The sequence below is a fragment of the Mauremys reevesii genome, linkage group 3, assembly GCF_016161935.1.
Source record: "Mauremys reevesii isolate NIE-2019 linkage group 3, ASM1616193v1, whole genome shotgun sequence".
Lineage (NCBI taxonomy): Eukaryota > Metazoa > Chordata > Testudines > Geoemydidae > Mauremys > Mauremys reevesii.
This window is the reverse complement of record NC_052625.1, coordinates 180,685,535-180,706,411: the sequence shown is the minus strand read 5'-3', so window position 1 is coordinate 180,706,411 and position 20,877 is coordinate 180,685,535. Positions and strand designations below refer to the sequence as shown.

Here is a 20,877-nt window from a genome sequence, read left to right as displayed (position 1 = left end):
AGACTGGAGGAAGAAGATCTAGGCCAGTAAAAAGATTTTAGGAGATCCTTAACTGAACATTTATTGATGTTTGGGTATTTAGTTTCTGTTTGTTTCTTAACTATAACCTTCTGACAACACTGTTAGTCTTCATTGGAAACCTATTCTCAGCCCTAACTCTGGTTTAAGGGGTTTTTTTGTTTGGTTGGTTTTTGTCTAGGAATGTATAGCCAACCATACATTTCATTCTTTAATCCCTTGCTAGCCCAGCAGCAGGTCTAGGACCCACTTCTTGAAAAGCATATGTAGAGCTGGATGACAGTCCGGCATTGCGATAATACTGCAGACTAAGCCTAATATATGATGTGGCAATAAATACGTTTAGGCAATAGCATTGCATCCTGTAGATGCTTTGACATTCCTCCCTGCAGGAAACAATGTATTCTAATGCAGATTTGATTTTCCTGCGGGATCTCATAAACTTTGCAGGTGTTACTCTGGAGAGAAAAAAAATCACTAATCAGCAGTTTTGACTGTAGTTCAATTGACTTGCTTTACTCCTCTCCCAGCCTAGATCCCCAACCCTATTGCCAGTCAAGCAGCTCTACTCTGACCCTAGTTCGACTTTTAAGTGCTGCTTTGATCAGCTTCTGGCTTTTGATTAAAGCAGCTCTTTCAGACACCACTTTCAAACTCCCTTAAAAAGAATTACATATATAAAACACATTGAGTTTGTTGAGCAGCAGGAAGGAGCAAACCAGGGCTAGGAGTGGATGGCTGAAGTAGCAGGTAGGAGATGAGTGGAAAATGTTCCCATGATAATATTGGCCCGGATCATACCCTCTCCCAGCTCCATGCGCATAGTGAACCCTATGTGCATAGATCGTCTTGCTCCTGGACAAAAGAGGGGTTCAGCTGCCTCTAGGTACTGCCCCAAACACACCTAATCTGGGCTTCACAGAGATACTTCAAAGGTCTGAGGAGGCACTGATGACCGGGCAGGCCACAGAGAAGTGGGCACATTGTCCCGCATCCAGCCCCATGGAGATTCTTAGGAAAAGGTAACACAGCCTGGGATATATTATCTTTCCTGCAGAGTGCTGCCTACACACCCCAATACCACGTTCCACAGAACCATTCTGACAGGGACTGGATTGTGAGAGTCCTTCCAAGGTCCAAAGCCAGTGTGGAGGCAAGGATCTCTGCGGTTGTCCCTCAGTTTCCATGGGTCCTACAGGATCCACCAGATTTGAGGGCAGTAGTTTATTCCAGAGAGGAGGTCAAATTCTGTTCCCCCAGTAGAATACTAGAAGAACTCCATGTGGACAGCCTCAGAGATTTCCTCAATCTGACCCACACTTTTATACAGTTCTACATGGAGAAGACTAAATACATGTTAAAAGTTGGAGCAGAAGGGAGTCTAAAATATCTTGGATCCTGTTTGTGATGAAGCTGCTGAAGAGTTATAACAAATAGTAATAGCTTAAGATACTATTTCATTGTGAGATAAAATCCACCACCATCCAGTCACCATTTAAATAAGGGAAATAATTTCTATTTATAATTTACTTTAAAACTGTACTACATCAGAAAAAACATGTAATCACAGTGTTTAGAACAATGCATCTTTGGTTAAAGGGACACCACTAAGATGAAATCTCAGCCTTTTCACAAACAAGTTGAAAGTAGTTTTGAAACCATTTGTCCAAGTTCCCTGTTTTAAACGCAGCTTTTATAGATTTAAAATAATCATTTTCTACTTTATTTAAATGTCTCCCTTGTTTCTGTGGGAAAGAGCCACTCACCCAACAGGAGAACTGACCGATAACACAAAGGATACACACAGTACAGACAAATGCATAAAGTTAAAAAAAAACAAAAAAACCCTGAGACACTGACAATTTTTAAACTCTTTCAATTACAGCATTTTAAAATGCTATTTGTAACATAAAATGAAGCAGAAGTGTGAATAATAATATTAATAGTGGTAAAATTTATATTTTGATGGAATCCCTTTAGCATCACAAAATTCTCATCTTGAAAATATTACTGATACAGATAAAAATAAATAAGTTTGCACAAAGCAAAATACACTGTACCTTAAAGAAAGTTATTCTTCCTGATTACACCCAGTGAGTTAATCCCAAAGTTTCACATTTTGATTGCAATCCCAGAGGATTTACACCTGTGATAACTGCTAGTAACTTTCTTCATGGAGTTTTCTTTCCTTTGATTTAGGAGAATCTGCTGCTTTGGAGTATAGGTTAGGAGCACTTAAGGCTTCTGAGTCAGTGCAGTGCGCAACTGAACATTCAGTCAGGTCGTCATGACATGAACATTCTTCTGTCCCAGTAGAACACAGGAAGGTTTCAAAGCTATCTGCTCTGCAGCTACGACAAAAACAAAATAATCAGACTCTCATACAACCTATCAAGCTGTTCTATAATTTGTATGCCCTCTGTGCTACATGATAAATGGTATGACTTTATGTCTTATTAACACTCAAGTGTTTTGCTAGGTCATGTTGCTCCCAGCCAGGTACATATCAATCTGTCGGCCTAAAGCAATATTAACATCAACAGATTTTTTTTTAAAGAAACAGGAACGTCCTTTTGCATTATGCAGATAGAAAAACACTTGAAGAGAACAAAAGATTTCTGTTTGTACAAGATTCTATTATGTTAACAGAAGGAAAGATTAACAGGAGAATGAAAGTTAAATATGTTGCTATTTATGTTAAATATGTTGTCTGTGTGTCTTCTAAATAAAATGGGTAGGAAATTAAACAGTACATAGGTATATGGAAAACCTTTTATGTTCAGCATATTGCTGGATGCACAAAGAAGCAACTACAGTATTACATTTAAAGGGGCCATTGTATTACATGTAAAGGAACAACTTGTCAGGGTGATAATCATATTTCTAAAATATTGACTTACATTATTTGTAACATCACCAGAGATTATCAAAACTGAAACTGTTTTTAAAAAAAATCTAATTTTATTTCCCCAATGGCTCCAGTTTAATGAAGTACTTAAGCATATGCTTAATTTTATTAATGTTTAAGTCCCATTGAAAACAGTGACCCTAACCGAAGTCAATAGGGCTTAGTACATGCTTACACGAATTATGACTCTGCAAACTTTATTTTTTGCATTTCTGCTACACTGAACAATGATAACAGATTAGATGGTGTCATTTTTGTTTATAGTCCATTTCTATTCAGCTTCACATTCAAGTTCTCATACACAAACACACTACTGCAATATTTGGAAAGTAAAGACCACAAGTGAATCTTTAGGAGGTACATACATATGCTGTGTGGAAAAAATAGAGAGATTTCCACTGGAGTTTTTTTAAAAATGGAACATCTTTTCTGTTGTACTTAATGTTTGTAAAATACCGTTATGAGCTAGTGGAAACCCTGTTAAGGGTTGAGTCAAAACCTTGATATTGATGGAGATGAACTGTAAGAATAAGTTAATCACAAGCTCTCACCCAAGACAAAAGGGTTATGTGCACCTGCCCAGGAGCTTTGGACTGTATGGGCATTGTTTTGAGTAAGGGGATGTGGAAGTGGGTGAAGGCAGAAGACAGAACCACAGACAGATTGCCTGAAAAAGCAAAGCAGAAGCTTGTAAGCATGGTGTGAGCCTGAGAGAAACCTAGAGAGGTTCTGAGTTGGAGGTGGTGGCTGAAGGAGCTTGGGCCTGTAAGCTAAGAGACTACTCCTTTTGCCATTGGTTCCCCCTGTACTTAGAGAAGCAGGACTTGATACATTCCTTGTAAACTCCATCATCAATTCCTATTCCCACCAGAAACATCCCCAGGGCTGCAAACTTTGACTAGCTGCTTACGTCCAAAAGGGATTAAAATATACATGCAAAACCTAAATTTTAGGCCCAATCACCTGCACTGTGCTAAAGTGTAAGAATATAAAAGTGAAACTGAAAAGATAAAGGTAAGCTGATGACACAGAACAGCCTATGTTGGTTGTCTAAGTTGACAGAAATCCAAAAAAGTAAACAAACAGCATAAGTACCAAAAAGAAAATTCAGTTTGAAATATTCACTTCTAATAATCTAAACTGCTAACAGTAACACAAGTGAGGAAATCTGTACTTTAAAATGGTGGGGCCAGATTGGTGTGGTTACATGGGGCACAATCAGACATTTTCCATGAGATAATTGCCCTCCTTGCACTGATCACCATCAGACTTCTTCCAAAAGAAGTGTAGCAGACGGTACTTGTTCTTTCTACACTGGGCATCTCCAGAAGGCATAGTGCCTTGCCCCAGAGTTTCTGCTGGGGCAGTGCAACCCCATACTACTCTGATGCAGATCAGTGCCTAAAAGGCACAATAACGCCCTTAACTTTGACCCTGATAACGGCTCTTGAAATCGTTACACACAGTTACTTAGATGTTCAAGTATTCAATTCCACCTATGAATCAGGTATTTAGATATATTAAATTATTGTTACACACAGTTACTGTTACATAAAGTTACTAAGTTGTTATACACTGAATATGTGGACATCTAAGTAACTATTTCACCTACAAATCAGATATTTAGATATCTAACTTACAGTGGAACCTCAAATTTTATGAACACCAACCTTATGAATGACCAATTATGCAAACCATTTTTCCCCAACAGGATGATTAGGGAGAAAGGGAGGTGCAAAAAAAAAATCACATAACGAGATGATGATGATGATGAAGAACAAGTCAGTATTCCCTCACAATCCAGTGCCTTATTAGAAGTTGCTTTGCAGTGGTTTGAAGGACAAAAAGAAAGTGATGCAGTGCACCAGACTCGTTTATGCTTTGAACCTACTGTAATTTTGAGACATTCATTTTTATGAACCTTTTGATTTTATGAACTCCTCAATCCCCAATTAGTTCATAAAAATAGAGGTTCTACCATACATAAAATGTGCTTGAAATTGTTTTGGGGCATAAAACTGAAGGCTTTGTTAAAGTTAAGCAAAAAATCAAGATCTTAAGGCCAAATTGTATGGCCATGAAACCTCAGTTAAGTCAAGTCAATAGGTTAAATGGATATAATCAAGAACAGCATATGACCTCTACTATGCCTGCAAAAGTTCAGCTTGTTCTTAAGTTTCCTCTGTTTTAGTCATGTCACCTCTTCTGGGATTCTTCTCTTTCATACACCAAGAACCTCAAGTAGCAAGAGGAGGAATAAATGCCATAGCTTCTAGTCTAAACAGATTTAGGTTATCATAACACAGCTTGCTATTGGAGCTGCCTTTTTTTAACAGCTGAAATTTCTTAAGCACCTCAGCACTGTTTTTCCCTTTAATGTTTATTGTGTTTCACTTGCATTTTGAGTCTGCACAACGTTAGTCCCTGCACCAGCAAGTCCTTGGATATGAGCATCATATTCATGAAGACAAATTTATAGTGGTTTTACTAGCCATTTCTGAAGTGAAAACTTCCTGATACCAGTAGAAGCACAATCAGATCAACCCATTGTATCTGTATGTCCTGACCCCCCCAAAAAATGGTACTTGATAATGGACTCCATTTACACCTTCAGAAGAGCTTTTTGCAAGTTAATAATATCTGATGTGTTTTCTGTCCCTTAGAAGCCAGGTTCTAATCAAAAGCCCCACCTTTATTTTTAGAAATTTCAAAACCACCCCATAATGTCCAGCGAGATTCTCCATTTAAGCTTTATAACATGGCTCTCCTATTTGTAACTACTCGTATAATTCAACAACACAACCAAAGATACCATCCAAGTAAGAGATAATACTCTCCTGTTATAATATAGCTATTACCTTCCAGCTACTTATAATTATTGGTACTTGTTGCCAAGATAATTTGTTATACAATATGTTGTTTTGGGGTCAAAGTATATTCCTAGGTAGATAGCTGACTTTCACACATAAAGGATAATGTGATAGCTATATTTTAAAGATGCTGCTTGGTTACACTATATACACAATACTGCCCAAAGCCTATACTGGGATCAAAATATTGTACAGGCTTTAATTTTATTCTGCTTTAGCATATAGGACAAATTGCTTTCACATTGTATCATCATTTTTCTCCCTTTAAAGTAAGAGACAGAGAGAGAGAGAGAGAGAGTGTGTAAAAATGGAGGTATCCGTTCTATCCAACCATACAAAAGCTCCAGTTACCCAGCTGTAAAATGGGGGAAATTGTACTTCCCTACCTCACAGGGGTGCTGTGAAAATAACTATGTTAAAGATCATGTCATGCTTCAGAAACTATGATAATGGAGGACATAGAAAATAGGGGACTGAATCTATCAAATCTAAATCTCTAATTAGGTTATGGATGAACACTAATTTTGTGTGGGAGGAGGGTTGCCTAATAGTTAGAGTACAGGCCCAGGAGTCAGGAGTTCTAGTCCCAGCTGGGCCACTGAATTCCTGTGTGACCTTGGGATAGTTATTCAACTTCTTTGATCAGTAGTTTCTGCAAAATGGGAATAAAAAAAAACGTAGTGACCTCATATGGATGTTGTGAATCACTATTTGTAAAGCGATTGGAGACCCATCCTCTGAAAGTATATTATAAAACCACATAGTACATTCTCACAGTAATAGTATATTACTTTTCTGTATTTAAACCACATGATCGCTATATTTGGGATCGGGAGGGAATTTTCCTCCAGGGTAGATTGGCAGTGGCCCTGGAGGTTTTTCGCCTTCCTCCGCAGCATGGGGCAGGGATCGCTTGCTGGAGGATTATCTGCTACTTGAAGTCTTTAAATCAGGATTTGGGGACTTCAACAGCTGAGTCAAGGGAGAGAATTATTTCAGGAGTGGGTGGGTCAGCTTTTGTGGCCTGCATCTTGCGGGAGGTCAGACTAGATGATCATAATGGTCCCTTCTGATCTTAAGTGCTATGATTCTATGACAGTGTTAGTTGCACCCCAATCTTTGTGTGTCAGGACAGATGCACGATGCAAGTACTCTGTTTCTCCAGACTACTGAAAAGTAAGAAGGACTTTATTAAAATATTGTGAAATCTCTTATCATAGATATTTGTAACAAAAAATAAAAATATAAAGTTTTATAAAGCAATTTGGCATTCCAGTGCCACATGAAAAAGGATACCAGAAAGAAAATACGGGCTGTTACATACTTACTAAAAACCAGTGAAGCCAATAAATTGGTATCTGTTGCAAAACTCTTTAAACACCCACTGCATAGGACTCCAACATTGAAAAAATTATAATAAACAGGGTCATTCTGACCTAAAAGCAACCAAAAGACTTATAATTATTGTACCAGACAATGATGAATCATACTTAAGCAAACCGCCCATTCCTTTTCAACAGAATGCATTATTAATCAGACACATTGTTTTATAACTGGTTCGACTATGCCAAGGGGGGGAAAAAGCTCACTTTCCCAGTACAGTATTGGGACACTCTTGAGACAGTAACAATCACTTTTTCACTACCTATATTACATGTGGGTAGTGACTTCTGTGAATACTCTAAATCGGCAGTTCTCAAACTGTGGGCCGGGCCCCTGAAGTGGGTCACGACACTGTTTTAATGGGGTCGCCAGGGCCGGGGTTTGACTTGCTGGGGCCTGGGGCTGAAGCTGTAGCCCTTGGGGCTTCAGCTTTGGTCCCCCTGCCCGGGGTCTGGGCAGGCTCAGGCTTCGGTCCCCACTCCTGGGGTCATGTAGCAATTTTTGTCAGAAGGGGGTCGTGGCACAATGAAGTTTGAGAACCCCCTGCTCTAAATAATTAAACAAAAACAAAATCAAAGGTTTTTCAGTCATACTGTGCACAGGCAAATAAATACAGAAATGAAATCTAATGTAAATGCCCAAATAGCCCATTTAAAAAAAAAAAGGCCTGCAGAATTATTAATATTCTTATAGCAGTTAATGGTTCTGACTTTGTCCCACCAAGTTTTCTGGAAAGTGAATTTCCTTTGTCTCTCTTCTGTGTTATTCCCTGCAAAAATGGGAACCTCCAGTTTATTTTAGTAATATCTATTTAAGCAAAAACCAACTGTTAGGCAGTAAGCTAGATTCAACTTTAACCATAAATGTTAGGAACCATTAGGAAAGGGATAGATAATAAGACAGTAAATATAATGCCACTATATAAATCCAGTGTATGCCCACACCTGGAATACTGCTTCCCCATCTCTCTCTCTCATATATATATATATATATATATATATATAAGAATTTGAAAAAAAGAACAGAGAAGGGCAACAGAAATGATTAAGAGTATGGAACAGCTTCCACAGGAAGAGAGATTAAAAAGTCTGGGACTATTCAGCTTAGAGAAGACATGACTAAGGCTATGATAGAGGTCTATAAAATCATGAATGGTATGGAAAAAGCAAATAATGGAAATGTTATTTACCCCTTCACATAACACACAAACCAGGGCTCACCCAATGAAATTAATAGGCAGCAGGTTTAAAACAAACAAAAGGAAGTACTTCGTCACGTGACAGCCAGCCAGCCTGAGGAACTCATTGCCAGGAGATGTCGTGAAGGCCAAAAGTATAACTGGTTCACAAAAGAATTAGATACGTTCATGGAGGATAGCTCCATCAATGGCTATTAGCTGCAATGATCAGGGATGCAACCCATGCTCTGGTTGTCCCTAAGCCTCTGGCTGCCAGAAACTGGGACAGGATGACAGGGTGTGGATCACTTGATAAATTGCCCTGTTCTGTTCATTCCCTCTGAAGCATTTGGCACCAGCCATTGTCAGACAACAAGATACTGGGCTAGCTAGAGCATTGGTCTGACACAGTATGGCCATTCTTATGTTCTTACTAACTATAGTGTCGCTAACATCCCACTATTATCTATTATAAGTACTTGCAAGGTCCCTATTACTGTAATAACTGAGCACTTCACAATCTTTAATGTATTTATCCTCACAACACTCCTATGAAGTGAGGAAATGTCTCTCCATTCCTACTGATGGGAAACTGAGGCTTCTTTTTCATGCACCAAGAAACTCAACTAATGAGCGGAGGCATAAATGTCACAGATTCTAATCCAAATTGATTTAGGGTATTAAAAGAACTTTCCTCTTTTTAACAGATAGGAGTTTCTTTCACACCTGAACATACTTTTGTAATCTCTTTAATTTATCTTGTTTAAATCACATTTTTCTTCAATTCATTTTCTGATATTTGGTCAATTATATTCAAAATTTTAAGTGCTTAACTTTTTTAAATAACTAGTGATTTTGGGTACTGAAACTGAGACACCCCACCAGGCCTCTTTAATGTGTCTCAAATTGGGTGCCAAAAATTTAAACATCTTCCACCCTAATCTGAGGTACTGACGTGGCCCACTTACCACAGTAGCTGAGCATCTCACAGTCTTTAATGTGTTGATCCTGACAACACCTTTGTGAGGTAGGGAAGAGCTGCTACTCCCATTTTACAGATGTCACACAGGAAGTCTCTGGCAAAGTAGAGAATGAAACGCAGATCTCCCAACTCCCAGGCTAACACACTAACCACTGAACCATCTTTCCTCTGTGTAAATTTTATGTGAAATATTTATTTTAAATGCCAATTTAATTGAAATGACTGTAGTTTTGTTGAAAAAATACTAACTTTCCCATGCCCTATTTGAAAACAACAAATATAGGGCCACTAAAAAAAAAAAATCTGACAGAAAATCTTCATTCATCTCTATCCACAAACTGCAGTAGCTGGGCAACACCATTACATTTCCAGTTGACACAGGGTGAAATCTTGGCCCCATTTAAATATATTGCCAACACTCCCATCAACCTCAATGAATTTCACCCACAGTTCCTAAATTACAGTGAGCTCCAAATACAGATGAAGCCATTAAGGAGAATTAAACATATATTTATTAAATGAGGCTGTGTTCACAAAATAACAATGTTTCAGCCAAAAGGCTTTCACAAGATATATTCCACAAGCAACAAAGTTGGTTGAAATCAGCTTCCTGTTCTCCTGCCATTTACCATTTCCTAATTAATTTGCAATACACATAGTTACTAATGGTCAGATCCAAAACCTACTGAAGTCAGTGGGAGCCTTCCCCTTGATCTCAATGGGCTTTGGGTCAAACCTCTTGATGATGCCAAACCTTTTATGAATTACTTCATTTTTTGGCTGGCATTCCTACCTATTTTCATTAATTAAAATAACATTTACATAATACTTTTCAGTTAAAGTATAATATATGCATAATAAACATTTAAGAAAAGAATCTCCTCTACAATCCCCTTCAGAGCTGCTACATAATGGGCACTCATTCTTCTAGTCTGCCTAAATTCTTAGTTATCAGTTGGAGTTCCCCATGCTGATGCAAGTATAGGCCTTGATCCTGCAAATGCTTAGATATGTGAGTAATCCCATGTGTAAGTGTTTACAGTACTGGAACCATATCATCAAAAACAAAAACAGAAAAGCTTTGTCAGAATAAAAATGAACAGACCAATATGGAGGCAGTCATGGTTTACAGTTATGAGCACAGGGCAGGGTTATAGATAAACAGTTGAAGCAGGTAGATAGAATAACAGTGGACCCTTGAAAATATCAGTGCCATTGTGCATCACTCAAAGGATTAAATGACAAATCCTCCTCTACGTGCAAGGAAGGCCCTGAAAGCGGCAGAACTGAGGCTGCTCCACTGGCATGTGGAGGGCTAAGGGGGAGGGGAGGGACACAGGATTCAGGAAGCCCACACAAGAAGAATTTTGTTTTTAAAAGTTATCCCATTTTAAAAACTGTACAATTTATAAATTCAAACCAAACATGGCAGATTTCAGTGCTCCAGGTGAATGCTTTGGAAAGCTGTAAGGGCATGAACACAAGGGAGTAAAATGGAAACTGAATTGCAACCAGATTTAAGGGCCCAATTTTGGGCGCACACAGACAGAATAGTATCTTACTCCTTAAGTCGCCTCATTTAAGTCAACAAGGCCATTCCTGAAGTAAGGACTACTCAGTGAGAGTAAAGGGCTCACAGCCTGGTGATCCTTAATTGAGAGACTTTTAAAGTCTCTCTCTTTTTTCCTTAATAATAATTTAAAAAAGAGGACGAAGGGAGATGTGTCCTTTCTTTCTTCTCTTTGATTTTTAAAGTCATAGAAGGGATGTGGGGGAGGAAGGTTCCTCCTTGTTGTCTGCAATAGAAATGTAGGTCTCATCCAGCCTGTTTTTCCTGGAAGACTCTATGGATGACCGCAGCACTAGTGGGATTATAACATCAGAGATCTCATGCAATGGAAGTTGATTAAGTGAAAGAGGAAGTTGTTTTTTATTCAGATTTTTTTAAACAGTTTGCTTTTGTTCACTTCCATTTCACGCAAAATGCTCAATTTTTCTGAACGATTCCCCCACATGCTCCCTTTCACATATGGGCTGAAATAGCTCAGAGTACACATCTGAGACTTCCAACCAGTTTTCTAGAAAAAAAACAAGGAACATCAGACCTAACATTGTTCAAACGGGAAAAAACAAACTTTAAAAGTTATGCCTTCTTTGTATAGCAAAGGAATCAACGATGCACAAACCCAATTTGTTTGCTTTTTATTTTCTTCTTCTCATCTCAAAGCATTTTTGCGGACACAGGGAGCAGTACAGCATCACCATTCATTCTCGGCCATGGCTTGTTCCTCCATTAAAACCAACCTGATCAAGTCCCCATATACAATGTGCCACCATTTAGTCGGTAATCAGCCTCTAGGTCTGACTGACCTTGGTTGTGCATGCATTATTTTTTCTTTTTCATCCTATCAGCTGTCTTCTGCAGTGTCCCCATCATCGTAATCTTTTCTATCACAGACAATCCTGTATGCCGATTTCACATCCTTCTCTCTTTCTAACTTCATTTGTCTTAAAATCATACCACTTTTTATCTGCCAACTTGCGAAGAACTCATCTCTACTGCCTCCAGCCTTCTGATGTCTGTATTTTATTTTAGCTCAACTTTAGCTCTAGAAGCTGGCACTGGAGCCTACTAAATACCGATTTATGATGCTATTGGGAAGCTATTTCCCTAAGAGAATTGGTCCATCTTAAAGCACATGATAATAAAATTAGCTAGGGTAGTGCCTATTTTATTGCACTGTAGCTCTACTGAGTCTCTGTTCTTCACAGTTAAAACAATTTGTTCAGAGGGTTATTTATAAATCTACAGCTTACCTAAAATAAAAAGAAGAAGGGAAAAATAAACTTGCTTGGGGCTGAAACTCACCATGCTCAAGAGAATTTCTTGTATCACCCTTTCAAAGAATCTACCTGCAGTCAAAGCTCTATCATGCAGGTATCCAAGTCTGAATTCCATTAATGATCTTTCACTAGTACAGACCCAATCTAACTTCCATTGACTTCAACAGAGGTTGGATCAGGCCCTAAACCAGCAGGAGGCTGCTCAGAAAGGATGCTCAAAACTCTTGTAGGGAAGGAGTCTTTGTGCAATGACTGGGTTTGGGGAGGAAGCATTGCTCTGAATTGTTACACTTCCTGTCTGCCCCTGGGTTATGCTGTCTCCACAAATTCCCCAATAGGAAAAAGAATGTGAATACTTCTTTTGAAGGGCCTGTGCTGCATCCTGTAAGACAGGGGTTCTCAAGAGGTAGGGTGAGGGTTTTCAAAGCAGAATATGTGGTGTGTCAGGAAACTGCCAGGTCAAAGTTTCAAACCCCAGCTGCCTGGGTTCTGAATCATGATTCATTAAAGAGCTCCATTGTATGTGAAAAGCTACAGAAAGAAGCCAAAGGGCACGGGGTGGAAAAAAGTTTAATGGCATGAAATGCCACCTCTCTTCCATCAAAAATCTCCAGAAAAAAACACGCTCCTGCTGTTTGACAAAGAAAGAAATAACTGGTAGCTTGACATTATTTTGTCCTTTAGAAAATTAAAAGCAAAAGTGCCTGCTCCTTTAAATGTTTGTCTACTTTTTACAACTGCATTACAAATGGCCAAAGCATTCTAGAATGTGTTTAACCATCAATGCACTATCCATGGCCATTACACACACCAGTGTATTATGTGAACTCAGATGTCCTTTACAATGTTTTAGGGGAATATTTTCTCGCAAGCCAAGACCCTGTTCCTGCAAGAGGATCCACACAGATAGACCCAAGCTGCCACATGGGGTTTATCTCATAGGGATCCTCTGCTCAGGGAATTCATTGTGTGATTGGGATCTAAATATATTTTAGTTTCCCATTTTTTCCTACTCTTTTATTGTTGACTTTTCATCCCCTTAAAATAATTTTTTTTAACTCATCGGATACCATGTTACTAACTTTTGATTCAATGTTTTGTTCTGACATTTGTGTCCAGTTAAAATGGTTCTGTCTGATCAGCTGGTCAGGGGTCTAATGCAAGAGCACTGGGAAGCCACTTAAGGCCTGATTTACTACGGTTATGTCTACCCTACAAGCACTACAGTGGCACAACTGCAGCGCTACAGCTGCACCAGTGTAGTGTAAATGCTTCTGATATCAATGGAGGGGGTTTTCCATTCATAGATATAAGAAGCATCTACACTACACTGGTGCAACTGTAGCGCTGCAGCTGTACCACTGTAGTTCTTGTAGGATAGACATTACCTAGACCCATGCTGATTCATCCTCAGAAACTGAGAGCTCTGTAAACCTCCCAGTTTCTCTCAGCTTGGATCCCAATTACCTGGTTTTAGACTCTCCCTCTTTTCTCTGTTCCTACTCTCTTTACAGTTCCTGCGTTGTCATACAGCCATCAAGTTTAAGGTCAAAAGGGACCACCAGATTGTCTAGTGTCACCTCCTACATATCACAAGCCACTAAACCCCATCCAATTGCAGTGAACCCAATAATCTGGATTAGACTACAGTATTACAGCCCTCCAGAGATTAAACTATTGTGTCACAGGCAGAGAATAAGAGGGACCAAGGTGCATCAAAGCCTGAGACCCCTGCAATGGCGGGAAATTGATTTCATGAGATATACCAGATGAAGCTAGCAAGAAACCTGCAACCAATTCTGCAGAGGAAGGTGGGGAAAAAAAATCTGACCCTCCTTCCACACAGTGGTAAGCATCAACCAGAAGAATTTAGCTTGAAATACTCTTAAAAAAAAAAAGAGGTACTAAACAATCATAACTCCAGTTGTATAAGTCACTGCCAGTGGATGTTGTGAAGGCCAACAGAATAATTAGGTTCATAAAAGAATTAGATAAGCTCATGGAGGATAGGTACCTCAGTGGCTATAGGCCAAGATGGTCAGGGACATATCCTCATGCTCTGGGTGTCTCTAAGCCTCTGACTGCCAGAAACTGGGACTGGATGACAGGGAATGGATCACTCCATAAATTGCCCTGTGCTGTTCATTCCCTTTGAAGCATCTGGCACTGGCCACGGTTGGAAGACAGGACATTAGGATAGATGGAGCATTGGTCTGACTCAGTGTGGCCATCCTTATGCTTTCAATGGGAGTTGCAAACACTCAGCACAACAGCACCTCTCAGAATCAGGCCCTAAAGTAAGCAATGGGATTTCTCTTTTTAGATGATTTCCTTCAAGATCAGGGAAGACCAAACATTTATTTGCAGAGGGTAATATGACCTCTTACTCCACCCTTACACATTGGTTCAGATGCAGTGGAGAGAGGTAACTGTAGGGAGCCAGTTGTGACCTGGTTCAGGGATGCCTGGATCTGGAGTAAGTTAGGGCAGGAGGAGCCTGCTAGCTCTGGCAAAGGATCATTCCTACCTAAGCTCAACTCCCCCACCCCTGCCTTTCCAACAGGGTAGGGTATGAGCAGATGGCATAGGAAACAACTATGCCAGCAGAGATTCTCACAGTGTTGTCAACTCTCATGATTTTATCATGGGTTTCATTATATTTGTTGTTTTTCATAAAGTCCCAACTCCTGGAGTCAGGTGATTATGGGAGTGTCTCAGCTTTCATTTAAAAAGAAAGTTTCTTGCCCTTGTCATTGTGCAGAAAAATTTAAAAACATGAACACTAAAAGGGTAAAAAAAAATGACAAAGACCCCAAATTCATTATTTTTTAAACCTCATAATTGTTGAGCCTATCACAATTTTAGGAGGCCTGACTCATGATTGTTGAAAGATTGGGGTGACAATATTAAGAAAAGAACATAAGAATGGCCGTACTGGGTCAGACCAAAGGTCCATCTAGCCCAGTATCTGTCTACCGACAGTGGCCAATGCCAGGTGCCCCTGAGGGAGTGAATCAATGATCAAGTGATCTCTCTCCTGCTATCCATCTCCATCCTCTGACAAACAGAGACTAGGGACACCATTCCTTACCCATCCTGGCTAATAGCCATTTATGGACTTAGCCACCATGAATTTATCCAGTTCCTTTTTAAACATTGTTATAGTCCTAGCCTTCACAACATCCTCAGGTAAGGAGTTCCACAAGTTGACTGTGCGCTGCGTGAAGAAGAACTTCCTTTTATTTGTTTTAAACCTGCTGCCTATTAATTTCATTTGGTGACTCCTAGTTCTTGTATTATGGGAATAAGTAAATAACTTTTCCTTATCCACTTTCTCAACATCACTCATGATTTTATATACCTCTATCATATCCCCCCTTAGTCTTCTCTTTTCCAAGCTGAAGAGTCCTAGCCTCTTTAATCTTTCCTTGTGTGGGACCCTCTCCAAACCCCTAATCATTTTAGTTGCCCTTTTCTGAACCTTTTCTAGTGCTAGAATATCTTTTTTGAGGTGAGGAGACCACATCTGTACACAGTACTCGAGATGTGGGCGTACCATGGATTTATATAAGGGCAATAATATATTCTAAGTCTTATTCTCTATCCCCTTTTTAATGATTCCTAACATCCTGTTTGCTTTTTTGACCACCTCTGCACACTGCATGGACATCTTCAGAGAACTATCCACGATGACTCCAAGATCTTTTTCCTGACTCGTTGTAGCTAAATTAGCCCCCATCATGTTGTATGTATAGTTGGGGTTATTTTTTCCAATGTGCATTACTTTACATTTATCCACATTAAATTTCATTTGCCATTTTGTTGCCCAATCACTTAGTATTGTGAGATCTTTTTGTCTGCTTTGGGCTTAACTATCTTGAGTAGTTTAGTATCATCTGCAAATTTGTTCCTTTTACATGTGGGGGTGTCTCTACGGGAAATATTTGGTGGGTTTAAGGCCATTTGCTATTTACACAGCTTACAAATGGCATAAAATGGTCTTACTAGACTGGAGAATCTGACTGTGTGTATTCATTACACGCTGAAATGTACAGACAAGGCATTTAGTTGGAAGAACAATGGATATTGGTAAAATTTAGATTCGTTTTCTCATTTTCTCCTCCTGAGGTTGCAACAATTAACACAGCCATTTTGACCTGTATGTCTACTCTAAAAATCAAACTGACTCAGATACAAAATAAATATATAACATGAACAGTTTTCTTACATGCTATTTTCACTGTACTTTTCAAGTAAGTAAAAATTCAACAGAGCAAAAACACTTCCAACTAGGTGAAAACATTTTCATGTAATTTTCCTCTATGCAGTTTGAATCCTCAAAATTTCACTTTTTCACAAAGATTAGATGCCAAACTGTGGAGGCAGAGTTTTTTTGCAAAGTGGTATGTGAAGTCTATTTTTAGCTCGATATTTTGCACATCCAAAATTTGATGCTATAATACCATGGCAGCCACATCCGTCAATATGGACGAGAAAAGTAGTATACTATAAAATATACTATGAAATGACATAAGCACAATTTTACCCCTTCATCTCCAATTTCACCAAAAAATGGATTTCAAATACAAAATTGGTAGGATAGGTCTGAGATCAATGTAAAATTATTATGAAGAGTTAAAAGTGAATTGGACAAGAAGTTCCTGAATTATGACCCTCTAAAAAATAAGTGTTAATATTTTTTCCAATTTCATAGCAGGAAAACAGCTGGCGAGAAATAAAATATCATTTACTCTCACTATTTTCCCCCATTTGACATTCTCTCTTATAGCATCATAGAAGTGTAGGACTGGAAGGGACCTCAATAGGTTATCGAATCCAGTCCCCTGCACTGAGGCAGGACTAAGTATTATCTAACCATCCTTGGCAGGTGTTTGTCTAACCTGTTCTTAAAATCCTCCAATGACATAGATGCCACAAACTCCCCAGTTTGTTTGTGCTTAACTACCATTACAGTTAGAAAGTTTTTCCTAATGTCAAACCTAAGTTTCCCTTGCTGCAATTTAAGCCCGTTATTTCTTGTCCTATCCTCAGTGGATAAGAAGAACAATTTAGCACACTCCTCTTTATAACAAACTTTTACATACTAGAAGACTGTTATGTCCACCTCAGTAGTCTCTTCTCCAGACTAAACAAACCCATTTTTCCCAATCTTTTCTCATTGGGTCATGTTTTCTAGACTTAATCTTTTTCGTTGCTCTCCTCTGGATTTTCTCCAGTTTGTCCACATCTTTCCTGAAGTGTGGTGCCCAGAACTAAAAACAGTACACCAGCTGAGGACTTATCAGTGCTGAGCAGAGTGGGAGAATTACTTCTCATGTCCTGCTTACAACACTCCTGCTAAAACATCTTAGAATGATGTTCACTTTTTTTGCAACAGTATTACATTGTTGACTCATATTTAGTTTGCAATCCACTATAACCCCCCGATCCTTTTCTGCAGTACTCTTTCCTGGGCAGTCATTTCCCATTTTGTATCTGTGCAATTGATTATTCCTTCCTAAGTGTAGCACTTTGCTCTTCTTCTGGTTTGAAGAAAATGAGAAAATTCCATTGCATAAACAGGGGAATCTCAAGTAGGAGCACACAGGTTATTTTACCTCTATACCTCGCACTCATTCAACCATTGCTGGAATACTGTGTCCAGTTCTGGTGACCACAATTTAAGAAGGATGTTGATGGATTGGAGAGGGTTCGGAGAAGAGTCACAAAAATGATTAAAGGATTAGAAAACATGCCTTACAGCAGTAGACTTGAAGAACTCAATCAATTTTGCTTAACAAAGGTTAAGGGGTGTCCTGGTCACAGTCTATAACTATCTACAAAGGGAACAAATATTTAATAATGGGCTCTTCAATCTATCAAAGAAAGGTATAACAAAATCCAATGGCTGGAAGTTGAAGTTAGACAAATTCACACTGGAAATAACACGTACATTTTTAACAATGAGCGTAATTAACCATTGAAACATTTCCCAATGTTAATGATGAATTCTCTATCACTGACAAGTTTTAGATCAAGAAGGGGTGTTTTTCTAAATCATCTGCTCTAGGAATTATTTAAGAAAAGTTCTCTAGCCTGCATTATACAGGCAGTCAGACTAGATGATCATAATGTTCCCTTCTGGCCTTGGAATCTATTTGAAGAGCGGCTTATTTCAATTTAGCTTAATCCTTAAAAAAGGTACATCTAAATCAAAATATGTCACATTTGACTAGGGTTCCTATGAGCTACAGTAATACAAATGATTAATAGTAACAACCTGATCCAAAATAAAAATATCTACACCTGAATTTGGACCACTTTGACTCAATTGGTTTGAAAAAACACACATTTAGTTAAGCTGGTGCAAGCTTTTATGTAGACAAGGCCCCAGTGGATACCACAGATTCCCAAGAGGGAAGCCAATCAAGGGTGCATATGACTTTAAACCAGAACGATGGGTAGCTGGAGTGGGGGAAGCAAGTCTGGGGCTGAGGGAATAATGGCTTGTTGAGGGCTATTGTTTTCATGGTGTAGCAGTAGATTTGCCATAGTGGGGCTGGTTTAACCATAAGTAGGAGCACTGTGGAAAGCAGCCTCACCATAACAAAATGTATGCTTTGAAGGACTGCTATGTTTGGCAATCCAAACATGCAAAAGATCAGGCAATGAAAAGGCTAATGTCCCACAGCAACATTCAATCAGCTACATTAAACAAAAGTTTTAGAGTATTTGGGATTATTGTTTATATTGTCACATATCGGGAAAAAATAGAAACAACTGTGGAACTTATTGATCAGTTATTCAGACGTTATTATGAGAAGGGACAGAGTAGACTGAGCAGAAGACAGACCAGTGCAAGATCCAGATCAAGCAAAACAACTCCAGCAAAGCCCAAATGGTTAGTCTTGACCTATTTTTAAACTACTTCTGAAAGTATACACTGACTTCAGTTTCTTTAGTTGAGCTACTCAAGTCACTGAGAAGCTGCAGGATCAGGCTCCTATTATATTAAGGAAAATGGCACACTCAAAGTGTGTAACTTCAAATTGCCTCTAGTGAATTATTATTCCTTAATGAAGTTTTTACTAAACATAGCAAGCATTAGTCTCTGCAAATTAAGTACATGTACCATGTGAAATTTTGAAATCATGCACACAAAAAAGTCCAGACAGCTATTTTTAAAAGCAAAATAGACATCTTCTCATGCTCAGATAACTGAAACAATCTGAACAGATTTTTTAAAAAATAGCCACATTTGGGCATACACCAACCATAAGAAATTCAGCTCAAAAATAAAAAAGAAAATGATAAATGTATTACTTTGATGATGGGCTTACAATGGTAGGGCTCTTTCAGATCTAATATACCATCATTAAAAATACACTATGGGCAATGGAGTTATGATGAGGATGTGGCACAATATCTCATTATTTACAATGTGATTTTTTTATTCCATTATTACACTCAGTGGCTTAGTTTTTTCTGTTATGTTTTTGTACTAAGCTAGGCAAGTTTTCATGCTATTACATTTTTAACACTCAGCAGTATGTCCTCATTACAGGAAAACTGTCTCGTAGGAACAAGAAGGAAGATTTTTAAGAAGAGCATAGCTCTTGCAATCAGATGAAAGAATGGAACAGCATTCTGAAAAGACAGCTGTACAGTACAGCATGATGCAGCTGGATACCACAGCTGCACATCTTGTATGACTCCCATGTTAGGAACAGTAATAACAAGAGGAATCAGCTTTTTAACAGGAGCAAAATCCTTTTCTGAAAAGGGGTGACTATCCCACATCTGCCAACATTTATTTGTCATGCAAATGTGTATGCTATACCTGAAGTACCCCCAGTCTAATACACAAGTCACTTATTCTGTATCACTAAAAGATTTATAAAGGATTATCCTAGGTTTTTGCTACACATTATCTTGCACAGAACCTTTCGGGGGAAATTTTCCAACTCTATGGTGTAATGTTAAAAGCAGAGCTGTGTGTCCAGAGGTTAAGCACAAGATTGGGAAGAGGGAAATATGGAATTCTAATTCCAGCTCTGAAAGTGATTTACCTTCTGTAACTACATCTGTCCTCCTTAGCATCTCCTAATGTAAAATATAGGTAGTGATAGTTATTTACCTAGGCTGTTGCAAACTCCATTGAAGTCACACAGAAATGGTTTTGGCTAAGTGCTTGAAAAGGCTTTGGACATGAAACCTGCTATACAAATATGAAATACTACTACTGATGGCCTTCAAGAAACAACTCCTAATTAAAGCTTCATTTTGGAAGGACACGGATAAAATGCCTTAAGTGTGCCCAAGATGTGTGGATTACATGCATCATATAGCTACACCACCGTACATGATTATTCTCTAGAAAAAGTTCTGCTATGTATCAAAGTCTATTTAAGAGTACAGTAGTGAGGCATAATCACTAGAGCTGGTCTCTGTCTATATCCTATTTAGGCCCACATTATCTTTGGCCACAACAAAGTATGAGGTAAACCTTGGCATCAAAAAGTACCCAGCTTACTTCCTTTCAAGGAGAGCAATGTCTGAAACTGAGGGCCAGAATCTCTCCTGTGCCAAGATCCACTCAGCGCAGGACAAAGAGGGCAGCTGCCAAGGAGCTGGTTACAGCTCCTTGATTCTTAAGCTGCCCCCGCCTTGGATGCTATCTACTTGTGACAGCTGG

The 20,877-nt window shown here is 38.8% G+C and overlaps 1 protein-coding gene across 8 annotated transcripts in view; it reads right to left on the bottom strand.

Annotated features, from left to right (window-relative positions):
• Nucleotides 1–20,877, bottom strand: part of GREB1 (growth regulating estrogen receptor binding 1) — a 191,611-nt gene that overhangs the window by 93,979 nt on the left and 76,755 nt on the right. For all 8 annotated transcript variants that reach the window (XR_005596082.1, XR_005596083.1, XM_039529835.1 and 5 more), the window contains one exon: nucleotides 2,079–2,369. The gene's annotated coding sequence lies outside the window, so the exon portion shown is untranslated. The remainder of the gene's footprint in view (nucleotides 1–2,078; nucleotides 2,370–20,877) is intronic.